General features: G+C 39.8%; 1 protein-coding gene across 6 annotated transcripts in view; it reads right to left on the bottom strand.

The window, feature by feature from the left end:
* Positions 1-12723, bottom strand: part of NDFIP1 (Nedd4 family interacting protein 1) — a 49641-nt gene that overhangs the window by 36427 nt on the left and 491 nt on the right.

Raw genomic sequence — 12723 nt, 5'->3', positions numbered from 1 at the left:
TTGAGGAGAAACGTGGCCTTACAAAGCAACTAAGGCAAAAGCAGCTCTCTCCTACTGACTGGTCTAAAAGAATACGTGTGAAACAAACAAACTTTCAAAAAAGATTGCTATGATTTGGATGGTAGTCACAGGTCTCTGATTTATTATTATTTTGCATAAGGTACATATATACTTGTATCCTTTCATATGCATCCATAATTTCACAATAAAAATGAAAAGAATAGTATGGCTCTATAGTTACCAATTTTAAAAAGAAGTAACAGAAAAGAAACACCAAGGGAGAAACAGACATCTCCAACCTTTATCACTTTAGAAATAAGCAGTGTTTAACATTTAGTATTCAATCTACAGCACTTAGCAATAAGTGCTCAGACGTTCAATTAAAGTTTTCATATGAAGGAAAACTTATCTTGATCACAATGTAATTCCTACAATATTGTTTCTTCTAAAAATAACCAATTGGCATATCCCAAAAATGGAATATTCCACATTGAAAAGGCAGTGAAATCAAATGTAGACACTGAAAGACAGTGACAGAGCCATGCCTAGAACCCAGGCTTGCATGTTGACTGCAGCCTGCTCAGCTCTGATAGTGAGAAGTTCCAAAAGTTATGCTTGCTTATTAGCCTAGAGTAGAGCATACTCAGGCAGACATTATGGGTGGGAAAAGGTATTCTATTCAGGAGAGTCCACCTTGATTCAGGCCTGGTCATGAGGTCCTCTCTTCCTGCAAGAACAATGAGAGCCAAAAAGTAGGTACATCAAGCATTTAATACCTTTCCTATTAAACTATCATCACAGAATGTTTCGTTCTACAAGTATTCAACTGCTAGGTTAATTTAACAACACTCATTAAATGTGTCAGGCCACAACTGATGTGGGGTCTGGGGACAGAACAGTGACTTGGCTGGTGTTTTTGGCCTCACTAAGTCTGCAAGTTTAGCAAACGAAACACAAATAAGTAATTACAATTACTGTATAATGTCCAATTAAAGATTAGACACTTGAGTCTTATTCCTCCTGAAACCCTCTTAAATATAAATGTGAGTAAAATGTTGCTTGTTTAAAGACAAAAAACTTACAAGCAACAGAAAAGGAAGCAGCAATTAATTTCTGAAAGCTAGAAGCGGGATGACAAGTGGTAACTGACTCAGCAGACCCAAGAAAGCTAAATCCTAAACCAGAAAGCCAAAAAACTGTTTTGTATCCCCCAAAAGCTCAAGAACGGTGGCACCAGGTACTGCTAGAAGTAGAAGTGAAAACGAGATTTATAAACAGAAGAGATTGGGCACGTTCAGGGTGGTATGGCTGTAGATGAGATTTATAAACATAAAGTTAGTTTGGGCCGGGTGCAGTGGCTCATGCCTATAATCCCAGCACTTTGGAAGGCCAAGGCGGGCAGATCGCCTGAGGTCAGGAGTTTGAGACCAGCCTGACCAACATAGTGAAACCCCATCTCTACTAAAAATACAAGAATTAGCAGGGCATGATGGTGCATGACTGTAATCCCAATTACTAGGGAGGCTGAGGCAGGAGAATTGCTTCAACCCCGGAGGCAGAGATTGCAGTGAGCTGAGATCGCACCACTGCACTCTAGCCTGGGCAACAGAGCGAGATTCCATCTCAAAAATAATAATAATTATTATTATTTGATAACAAATAGCTAAACAAACACTGAATTCTATAGAGAAAGGACTGTGATGATTAAAGGAACCTGGGTTTTATCTGTAGTGCTTTCAATTTTTATAGGATTGTATTTCATAGTTAATCAAAATTTAACAATGAGTCTAAGATGAATTCGGTAATAGATAATGAGCGTTATACTATTCTTGCAACCTTCTCTAAGTTTAAAATTATTTCTAAAAAAAATGTTCTTTAAAGGTACTTAGAAAGCAAACATGATCATTAGAAAATTTGGAAAATAAAGAGAAATCAGTCCTACCATTTTTCGTAAAATGCGTTGTTTAAAAGGAAAAAATAAGACAGTATGCATTTGTGAAAATTTGTAGAACTTGATAGCACAAAGAAAGAATCTTAAGGCATGCAAATTTTTAAAATCCACTTAGGTGGCTGGAGGATGTATGCAAAATGTGACAAAACAAGATAACTGTATTATAAATGTTTGAAACAACCTCACTCAAGTGGGTGGAGGAACAGGTGCTGACCTAAGGAACATTTGGAAATAAGTAGAGTTTTTAAGACTAAAGGCAAAAGGAACTGTACATACGCTTTGTCCTGCAGTGGTTATAATACTATTTCCCACAGGGGTGTGGGTTAACAATTCTGATACAACTTACACATGTATATCAGAACTGAAGAATTATGTAAATGGATGGTGGAAGTGAGCCAGGTTTCTCAATGTTGGAGTGGGAGTTTATAGGTAAGGGGAGTAGGCTAGAGCGACCCATATGGTAATGAATTAGAGGTGGAGATACTAGTATGAACTTATGTTCAGCTTAATATAGATAGATGGTACACACAGAAATAGTTCCAGATGTGCGTACCCACAGATTAATATACAGACATATATAGTTCCTTGCTCTGTCAGCTTAGAAGGCCTAAAAGTAATGACACCCTAGTAGCAAGGAGCACAGATCTTGGTCTGTAGTATTATTTTTCAATAAAAGGAACCTCGGCTCCTTGGAAAAATGCCTGATTCTAGGATAGTGCAGGAAATATATAAGATGAGCCTAGTGCCAAAATGTATGGAAGTGGTTTAAAAAAAAAATCCACAATGATGGAGGTATGCAATTTAAGCAATAAAATAAAGCAGTTACTGGATTATAATTAGAAGAATAAAATATTTATGAGTCTATACAGATATAAACACTAAACAAATTATCAGAGAAGAGACAAATGTCCCATGCAGGAAAATTCCAAATAATTCATGTCAATGCTTTGCCCTCAGCGAGGTGTTAACATAACTCCCCACTCCTTATGTGTGGACTATGTATAGTGACTTCCTTCCCAAGAGTAAGTATGGAAAGAGGGGTAACAAGTATCTTTACAGAAGAGAAAACTGACAAACATTACCTCAGCCAGGTGATCAAGGTCAATGTCAACAATGATAAGTCATGCTGACAGTGTACATTCTTGATATGATGTGATGAGAACAGCACTTTACTTGTGGTCTGCCCCCAAATCCACAACCCCAGTCTAATCATGAGAAAAACATTAGACAAACCCCAATTGAGGAACATTATACAAAGACCTGACCAGTACTCCTCAAAACTGCCAAGCTCATCAAAAACAAGGAAAGTTTGAGAAACTCACAGCCAAGAGGAGCCTAAGGAGACAGGACGACTAAATGTAACGTTACCACATTATATCATCCTGGATCCTGGATGGGATGCTGGAACAGAAAAAGGACATTAGGTAAAAACTTAGAAAATCTGAATAAAGTACAGACTTTAGTTGATAACAATGTACTAATATTTGTTCAATAATTGTGAAAAATGTACCACACTGATACAAGATGCTAATAGGGAAAGGTGGGCATAGGGCATATAGAAACTCTCTACTGTCTTCTGTGTTTCTGAAAAATTCAAAATGTTTCAGCTGGGCGTAGTGGTGTATGCCTGTGGTCCCCGCTACTCAGGAGGCTGGGGGGGAAGGATCGCTTGAGGCAAGGAGCTTGAGGCCAGCCTGGGTAGCAACATAGCAGGAACCCATCTTAGGGGAAAAAAGTTCCAAAAAGTAAAGTCAAGGCCAATGTCAACAATGGTAAGTCATGTTGACAGTGTGCATTCTTGATATGATGTGATGAGAGCAGCACTTGTGGTCTATTTGAAAGTACAGATTTATTTAAAAAACATTTAAAGCGAAGGAAAGGTTAAGAAGAAAGCCTGAAGATGCAGGGCTGCAGTGAGTCGAGATTGCGCCGCTGCACTCCAGCCCGGGTGACAGAGTGAGGCCCTGTCTCAAAAAAAAAAAAAAAAAAAAGCCTGTAGAACGCACACCAAATTTGAGGAGCAGTTACAGCTCTGGGAAGAGATAGGAAGGAAAGGGAAATCAAGTTTTTCTTTAGAAAGTTACTGTCTGAATCTAGCACATGAAGAATGTATTACTGTATAATACAAAATGTTTAATTCTAAACACCACATTTAAGCATTGAATGATAAAGAAAATGAAATCATTATTAAACAGGCACCATTCCCTAAGCCCTTATATCTCTATTCATAAACTGTCCAGTCTCCAGACAGACCTCCAACTTGTATTCAAGCCTCTGATTATGGTAACTACTAATTGATATGGCTGAGATAAACTAATTTAAAAGACAAAAACAGAAAAACTGTCAAAGATTATGCTAAATTGCTCAGGGATAAGAAATATATTACACATATGGGCTGGGCACGGTGGCTCATGCCTGTAATCCCAGCATTTTGGGAGGCAGAGATAGGCAGATCACTTAAAGCCAGGAGTTCGAGACCAGCCTGGACAACATGGTGAAACCCCGTCTCTACTAAAAATACAAAAATTAGCTGGGCATGGTGGAATACATCTGTAATACCAGCTACTCGGGAAGCTGAGGCACAAGAACCTCTTGAACCCGAGAGGCGGAGATTGCATTGAGCCGAGATCTCACTACTGCACTACAGCCTAGGTGACAGAGCCAGACCTGTCTGAGAAAAAAAAAAGAAGAGGAGAAAAGAAAAGAAAAGAAAAGAAAAGAAAAGAAAAAAATACATATGAAGGTAGGCTGGGCATGGTGGTTCACACCTGTAATCCCAGCACTTTGGGAGGCCGAGGTGGGCAGATCATTTGAGATCAGGAGTTTAAGTCTAGACTGGCCAACATGGTGAAACCCCACGCCTACTAAAAAAACAAAAATTAGCCGGGCATGGTGGCAAGTGCCTATAGTCCCAGCTAATCAGGAGGCTGAGGCAGGAGAATTGCTTCAACCTGGAAGGCAGAGGTTGCAGTGTGCTGAGACTGCACCACTGCACTCCAGCCTGGGTAACAGAGGAAGACTCTGCCTCAAAAAAAAAAAAAAAAAAAAAGGAAGAGAAAGAAAGAAAGAAAAGAAATATACATATGAAGGGAACCGCATTAATCAATAAGAAAATATTTCACTAGGAATGTTCTTAAACTTGATCAGTGCTAGTATTTAGGACATTTAATATAAATTGTGTTATTCAGAAAAATAATGAGTAAGCCTTATTGTAAGAGCAGGATGTGCTAAGTGTTATCAGGTTATACTTGCTTTACTACCGTACTTGATCAAGTTAATAAGACATATTACACAGTCATCCATCAGTATTTGGTGGGAACTATTTCCAGGACTCCCCACAGATACCAAAATCTGAGGATGCACAAGCCTCTGACATAAAATGGTATAGTATTTACATATAACCTACCTCATGTACTTTAAATCACCTTATAACACTTAATACAATGTAAATGCTATGTAAAATAGCTGTTATAGTGTATATTTTACTTGTATTATTATTTATTATTGTATTGTTATTTTCCCCATTTTCAATCCACAGTTGGTTGAATCTGCAAATGTGCAACCTGTGGATACCCAGAGCCTACTCTGACTCATACCCCCACCTAGTCAACCACTAGAAGCAATTACCACTGGAAAGTATGTCAAACCCAAAAAATTTCATACATGATATTTGCCAGTTGCCTAGCTTATTGGCAACAATGACTTGAGAAAAAGATAAACCATCAAGCCAATTTTCAGTACGAATGGAACAGAAGTATTAAAGTTGCTTTATCTAAATTGTCCATTATTATAAGAATATAGGTTGGGCGCAGTGGCTCACACATGTAATCCCAGCACTTTGGGAAACCGAGGCAGGCTGATCACTTGAGGTCAGGAGTTCAAGACCAGCCTGGCCAATATGGCGAAACCCTATCTCTACTAAAAATACAAAAAATCAGCTGGGCGTGGTGGCAGGCACCTGTAATCCCAGCTACTCAGGAGGCTGAGGCAGGAGAATCGCTTGAACCTGGGAGGCAGAGGTTGCAGTTAGCCAAGATCGTGCCACTGCCCTCCAGCCTGGGCAAGAAGAGCGAAACTCTGTCTCAAAAAAAAAAAAGAAAAGAAAAAAGAATATAATTCTTCTAAGCTATTGTACTTGCTCAAAGATAAAATAAGAACATTTTAAGAAACCAAAATAATTATTTTAAAGCCCTAAAAACAAATAAATCTGAGGATGTCACTTGAATCTCTTTGAGCCTTTTTTTCTTTCTTAATAAAAATAGGAAGTTACTCTCATGGTAGGATTTACTTTATACCCTAGCATAAAATAATGAAATATAATTGATGTCTAGCATAAAACAATTTGAAGTTATGTGCAGTCAAACTACTGGTGGCATCAGCTTAGAGCAAAATTCCCTAGAGCAGTTCAACTGGGCCTTGGTTTCTGCCTAAACCAGGAAGCGCTGCCCTGTTTTCAGGACACAGTATGATTAAGCCAAACAAATCTTGCCTAACAAGTGGTCACCCATGGGATCAGGTAAGAAAACAAGGATAGATTAACAGGAATCTATCACTGCTACAAAAAAAAAGGATGAGGCTTGGTAAGATTGAGACCAATCAATACAAACAACAGTTAGTTATGGATCCACAGCCCGACACTGACAAATCCTGTTTCCATACTCCTCACAGATTACAAGAGAGCTCTCATGATATATTCCTCAAGTGATATCTTCTTGAAGTATCACACCATTTGTTTTCTTTTAAGAGTTACACATATAAACATTTATCAATATATGATTTCTAGGATTCGTTTCAAAATAATGTGGTGAGTATAAATGAAATAATATTGGCCATTCATTCACAATTGCTGAAGCTAGGTGATGGTGCAGAACCTTTCTTATACTACTCTATTATTGTATGTGTTTGAAATTTCCATAGTAAAAGCTGAAAACGTAAACATCATGAAGAAATTACTCCTACAACTCAACAATGAAACAAAAAACTCAATTCGAAAATAAGCAAAGAACTTGAATACTCATTTTCTCTAAAGAAAATATCAATGGCCAATAAGCACATGAAAAGATGCTCAACATCACTAACTATTAGGGAAATAGGGATTAATACTGCAATGAGATACCACTTCACACCCATTAGATGGCTACTATCAAAAAAACAAAAACGAGAACAAGTATGTTGAGGATATGGAGAAATTGGAATCCTTATACATTGCTGGTGGGAATATAAAATGGTGAAGCTGCTATGGAAAACAGTATGGGAGTTCCTCGAAAACTTAAAAATAGAATTGCTATATAACCCAGCAATTCCATTTCTGGGTATATCCAAAAGAACTGAAAGCAGGGACTTGAAAGATATCTGTAGACTCATGTTTTTTATAGCAGCATTACTCACAATGACCAAAAGGTAGAAGCAAACCAAGCATCCATCAACAAATGAATGCATAAACAAAATGTGGTACATATATAAAATGGACTATTACTCAGCCTTAAAGAGGCAGGAAATTCTGACACATGCTACAACATGGATGAACTCTGAAGATACTATGCTAAGTGACATATGCCAGTCACAAAAGGACAAATGCTATCTAATTCCACTTATGAGAAGTACCTAGAGTAGTCAAATTCACAGAAAGCAGAATGGCGGTTTCCAGGGGCTGGAGGAGGGGGGAAAGGAGAGTTATTGTTTAATGAATATGGAGTTTCAGTTTTGCAAGGTGAAAAAGCTCTGGAGACGGACTGGTTCCACAACAATGTGAATATACTTAATGCCACTAAACTATATACTTAAAAACGGTTAACATGGTAAATTTTATATGTATTTTACCACAATTAAAAGTTTTCAAAGGAATAATTTATCCGTCTTCCTAATATTTTTATAAATTTTCTTTGATCACTGACCATGTGGACCACAAATACAGCATATAACTTAAGAAACTTTGACATAACCTAAGAGGCATTCTGTGATATAATTATAACTTCTTAGGCCGGGCGCGGTGGCTCACGCCTGTAATCCCAGCACTTTGGGAGGCCGAGGCGGGCGGATCACAAGGTCAGGAGATCGAGACCACGGTGAAACCCCGTCTCTACTAAAAAATACAAAAAATTAGCCGGGCGCGGTGGCGGGCGCCTGTAGTCCCAGCTACTCAGGAGGCTGAGGCAGGAGAATGGCGTAAACCCAGGAGGCGGAGCTTGCAGTGAGCCGAGATCGCGCCACTGCACTCCAGCCTGGGCGACAGAGCGAGACTCCGTCTCAAAAAAAAAAAAAAAAAAAAAATTATAACTTCTTTTGAAACTGAAAAATAAGCAAAAAAGCCACATGAGCACTATTCATTCCTTCCTCCAGGATCATTACTTCATCTAATAATTTAACATGAATATGGTTTGACCTATCAGAGATGAAATTCTTACGCTCATCAAAATATTCCTTCATAATCCTGAGAGAATTTATCCAAAACTATACCATTTCAAAAGCTGCTCTACAATGTCATCAAACTATAATACAGAGTATTGGTGACGCTTACAAATGGGCAACTTCTTTAGCAGGTAATGAGGCAAGTCCAGAACTAAGCATTCTGTAATCTGTTTGAACCTACATGGCAGTGTCATCATCACCCACTTACACTGAATTGAAATCCAAGTATCCTAAAATACTTGGAATGAACTGGCAAAATTCATGCACAGATCTACTGCAGAAGATCTGCGTTCATCTACGGATGAACGGGAGTTAACATCCTCAGAGAGAGAAACACGCAACAGGTTTCTCAGCACTCAGTATGGGCCTACTTAGGTCTTTCTAAAATAGTGCTTCCGTACTGTCTGAGACACAGTCTCAGTTTCAAAATGAAAAAAAAAAAAACAAACAAAAAAAACAAAATAATGCCACAGGGAACCTATAAACCAAGCCTCTTTTTTTTTTTGGGGGGGGGCGGGTGGGCAGAGTCGCGGGTGGGCAGAGTCTCGCTCTGTCGCCTAGCCTGGAGTGCAGTGGTGCAATCCTGGCTCACTGCAACCTTTGCCTCCCAGGTTTCTCCTGCCGCAGCCTCCCGAGTAGCTGGGACTACAGGCACCCGCCACCACACCCAGCTAATTTTTTGTATTTTTAGTAGAGACAGGGTTTCACCATGTTAACCAGGATGGTCTTGATCTCCTGACCTCATGATCCACCCACCTTGGCGCCTTTGTTTTTTTTAAGACAGAGTCTTGCTCACCCAAGCTGGAGTACAGTGGCGCGATCCCGACTCACTGCAACCTCTGCCTCCTGAGTTCAAGTGATTTTCCTGCCTCAGCCTTCCAAGTAGCTGGGATTACAGGTGCACACCACGCCGTGCTTTTTTTTTTTTAGACAGAGTCTTGCTCTGTCGTCAGGCTGGAGTGCACTGGCACGATCTTAGTCCACTGCAACATCTGCCTCCTGGGTTCAAGTGATACTCCTGCCTCAGCCTCCTAAGAAGCTAGGACTACCGGTGCACGCCACCATTCCCAGCTAATTTTTGTATTTTTAATAGAGATGGGGTTTCACCATGTTGGCCACGATGGTCTCAATCTCTTGACCTCGTGATCTTCGTGATCTGCCCACCTCCGCCTCCCAAAAAGTGATGGGATTACAAGCATGAGTCACCTTGCCTGGCCGTTTTTCGTTTTGTTTTGTTTTGCTTTTTTGAGACAGAGTCTCACTGTGTCGCCCAGGCTGGAGTGCAGTGCACAATCTCGGCTCACTGCAAACTCTGCCTCCCAGGTTCAAGCAATTCTCCTGCCTCAGCCTCCCAAGTAGCTGGGATTACAGGCGAGTGCCACCACACCTGGCTAGTTCTTATATTTTTAGTAGAGACAGGGTTTTGCCATGTTGGCCAGGCTGGTCTCGAACTCCTGACTTCAAGTGATCTGCCCGCTTTAGCCTCCCAAAGTGCTGTGACTACAGGTGTGAGCCACCGCACCTGGCTGAGCCTAGCCTTTCTGCATAGTCTGTCACTACTATGCTAAATTCAAGTTGTCCACATATTACGCTACCAATAAAAAGACTATAAAGACAAAACTGTGTTTGCATTTATGAATCATACAGTTTTCCATTACATTTACTTGGTGAGAAAAGTAGCTCAATTTGATTAACCAGATCAAATAGAAGTCAGAACAGCCCTGTGTGACAACCAGAGTATCATGTTCCTATCAAGTTGCCTGGACAATTCACCATCATTCTATAATTCAAAAGCCTTTTAAATATGTATATTCTCTGACCAGGCATTTCCATGTCTAGTAATTTATGCTAAGGAAACGGCTGAAGATGTATGTAAAATAAGTTTCAGTCAATGAAAAAAACTATAGGCCGGGCGCGGTGGCTCAAGCCTGTAATCCCAGCACTTTGGGAGGCCGAGGCGGGCGGATCACGAGGTCAGGAGATCGAGACCATCCTGGCTAACACGGTGAAACCCCGTCTCTACTAAAAATACAAAAAGAAATTAGCCGGGCGTGGTGGTGGGCGCCTGTAGTCCCAGCTACTTGGGAGGCTGAGGCAGGAGAATGGCGTGAACCCGGGAGGCGGAGCTTGCAGTGAGCCGAGATCGCGCCACTGCACTCCAGTCTGGGCGACAGAGCGAGACTCCGTCTCAAAAAAAAAAAAAAAAAAAAAAAAAAGAAAAAAACTATAAACATTCTTAGTGACCAAAGATAGGCAATTAGTTAAATTACGATTCATCCATACAATTACATGCCATAGACATTAAAAATATTTTATATAGAAAATGTTAATAACATTGTGTGAAGAACATTACAAAATAGAAATATGAACCCATTTCATTATTTATCTAGTATGCCTTTGTAGATACATGTGAATGATACACATATGCAAATGTATGAATGCACATGTCTGAGAACAAGATACACATGAACACGTGCAAAAGTATGTGCAAGTATGATCAGGGGCTCATAAAACTGCACACGAATGTACAAAGATATGTCTGTACATGTATATATGGGTACATAAGAGAATACATATGCATGTGCATATATCTGCTAATGCATACACCTATATTTGGACTGTGAGCCTGTGTTTTAAGTAGGTGAGTGTGTGTATATCCTTGTAATCACTACTTAGCAGCTTGTGACCTTGAGGCAAGTTACTGAGCCACTTTCAGTCTTTGACAATGAGAACAAACCCTGGTTCATAAGGGTCTGGTATGGATTAAATTTTTTTAAAAAATGGATGTAAATTACTTAGTACTGTGATTGTTGCATAAAAAAATCAATATTAGCCTTCCTGCATTCCTTATCTGTACACACATACACTGATCTATAATATAGCTATAAACCCACAAGAATGCACATTAAAATATTACCTTCGGTTATCTATTTGGTTTTTGTTTACGGAAGGTATTGCAGTTTTTTGGGCTTTCATCTTCTACAATTTTTCTAGGAAGATTTTCTTTTTTTCGTTTTTTTGATACTTCAATTCTGCATAACTAAAAAATATTAAATGCCACACTAAGGAATACATGATTTTGACACTCCAGCAATTTTTTTGTATTCTAGCAGTATATCGGCATTACCTAATAGCTCAAGAAGATGGCAGTACAAAGAAAAACCACAGTTCTTCTGCTTGTTCGCCTTATCCAAGTCAGGATGAAAAGGATGAAATCAGATGACAGTATACAGTATGGGTGATTTACAAACACTGTTTGCAAGTCACTTTGCAAAGATGTCACAGTTAAGTGACATCTGTTATTCCCATTTTATTAAAGCAGTAAGGAACCCACAGGCTGCCCAAGGTCATACAAAAAAAAGCATGTGCTAGATCCATGTGCTCTGAAAAGATCTAAGGATTAACTGCATTGCCACAATTTGGGCCGTGTTTATAAAACCAAGAAGCGAAATTCTTAACTAGTCATTTTAGGAGTCCAATCCTGAGTGGGGGCGGACTGCAACACATGGCTGATGATAGCAAAACAAACCAGTAACCAGCCGCACCAGGGTTAATCTACGTTTTCATCGTACTGGCTTTCCTTATTTCTAAAATATAAAATTGTAGCTCGTCTAAGATAGGACATTTTATTTGATAAAAGCAGGATTGACATCTGTATGCACCGAAACCATGTGAAACATGACAAACACAAGCCGTTATTTGCGGTTCCAGGCAACATCAGTTTACCACCTGGCTCAATTCCCACAATTACGATATGTTAGATTAACATTTCTAAAAATCCTGCAGAAGGTCTCTAAATTTCCTGGGGGAACTTAGCTACAGACGGGGAGTGAAACAAGCAGCTCTTTTCCCTGGGGCCTCAATTTATAAATCAGACCCGAGAAAATGATCCAATCATTCCCTATACATTTCCTCCTCAGCTATGCCATCAAATCTCTTCAAACGTCACTTCCAAGCATTTAAAATACACCCGGCACACGCCCTGCAGACTTCATCGTAGCCCTCCCTTTTGGGGCATCACCACAGCCAAACATCGCCTCTTCCAAATCTACTGCAAACTGCGGGTTTGTCTCTTGCTTCATTTTTTACTTTTGTCTTAAAACGGAGGCGAGGGGGAAGGGTTTCGACAAACTAGGCTCTGAAACCCTGAGCAATAGCATCTTGTGGGGAGCTATCGGCAGCAGCAGAGATTTTAATCTTTTCTCACCACCCAGTTTCCGTTTCTTGCTTTTTTCTTTCTTTCTTTTCCAATGACATCAAACCAAAGGTGGAAAAACGAAAAACGAATGCCTCAGATCGATGCCGCCTGTGGGTCTCGGGTTCTGACTCAGGGACCCGCCCGCCCTGGGAAATGCGGGAAACGA

The sequence above is a fragment of the Macaca mulatta genome, chromosome 6 (genome assembly GCF_049350105.2).
Source record: "Macaca mulatta isolate MMU2019108-1 chromosome 6, T2T-MMU8v2.0, whole genome shotgun sequence".
NCBI lineage: Eukaryota > Metazoa > Chordata > Mammalia > Primates > Cercopithecidae > Macaca > Macaca mulatta.
The sequence above is the reverse complement of the archived record's forward strand: the minus strand, read 5'-3'. Positions and strand labels throughout refer to the sequence as shown.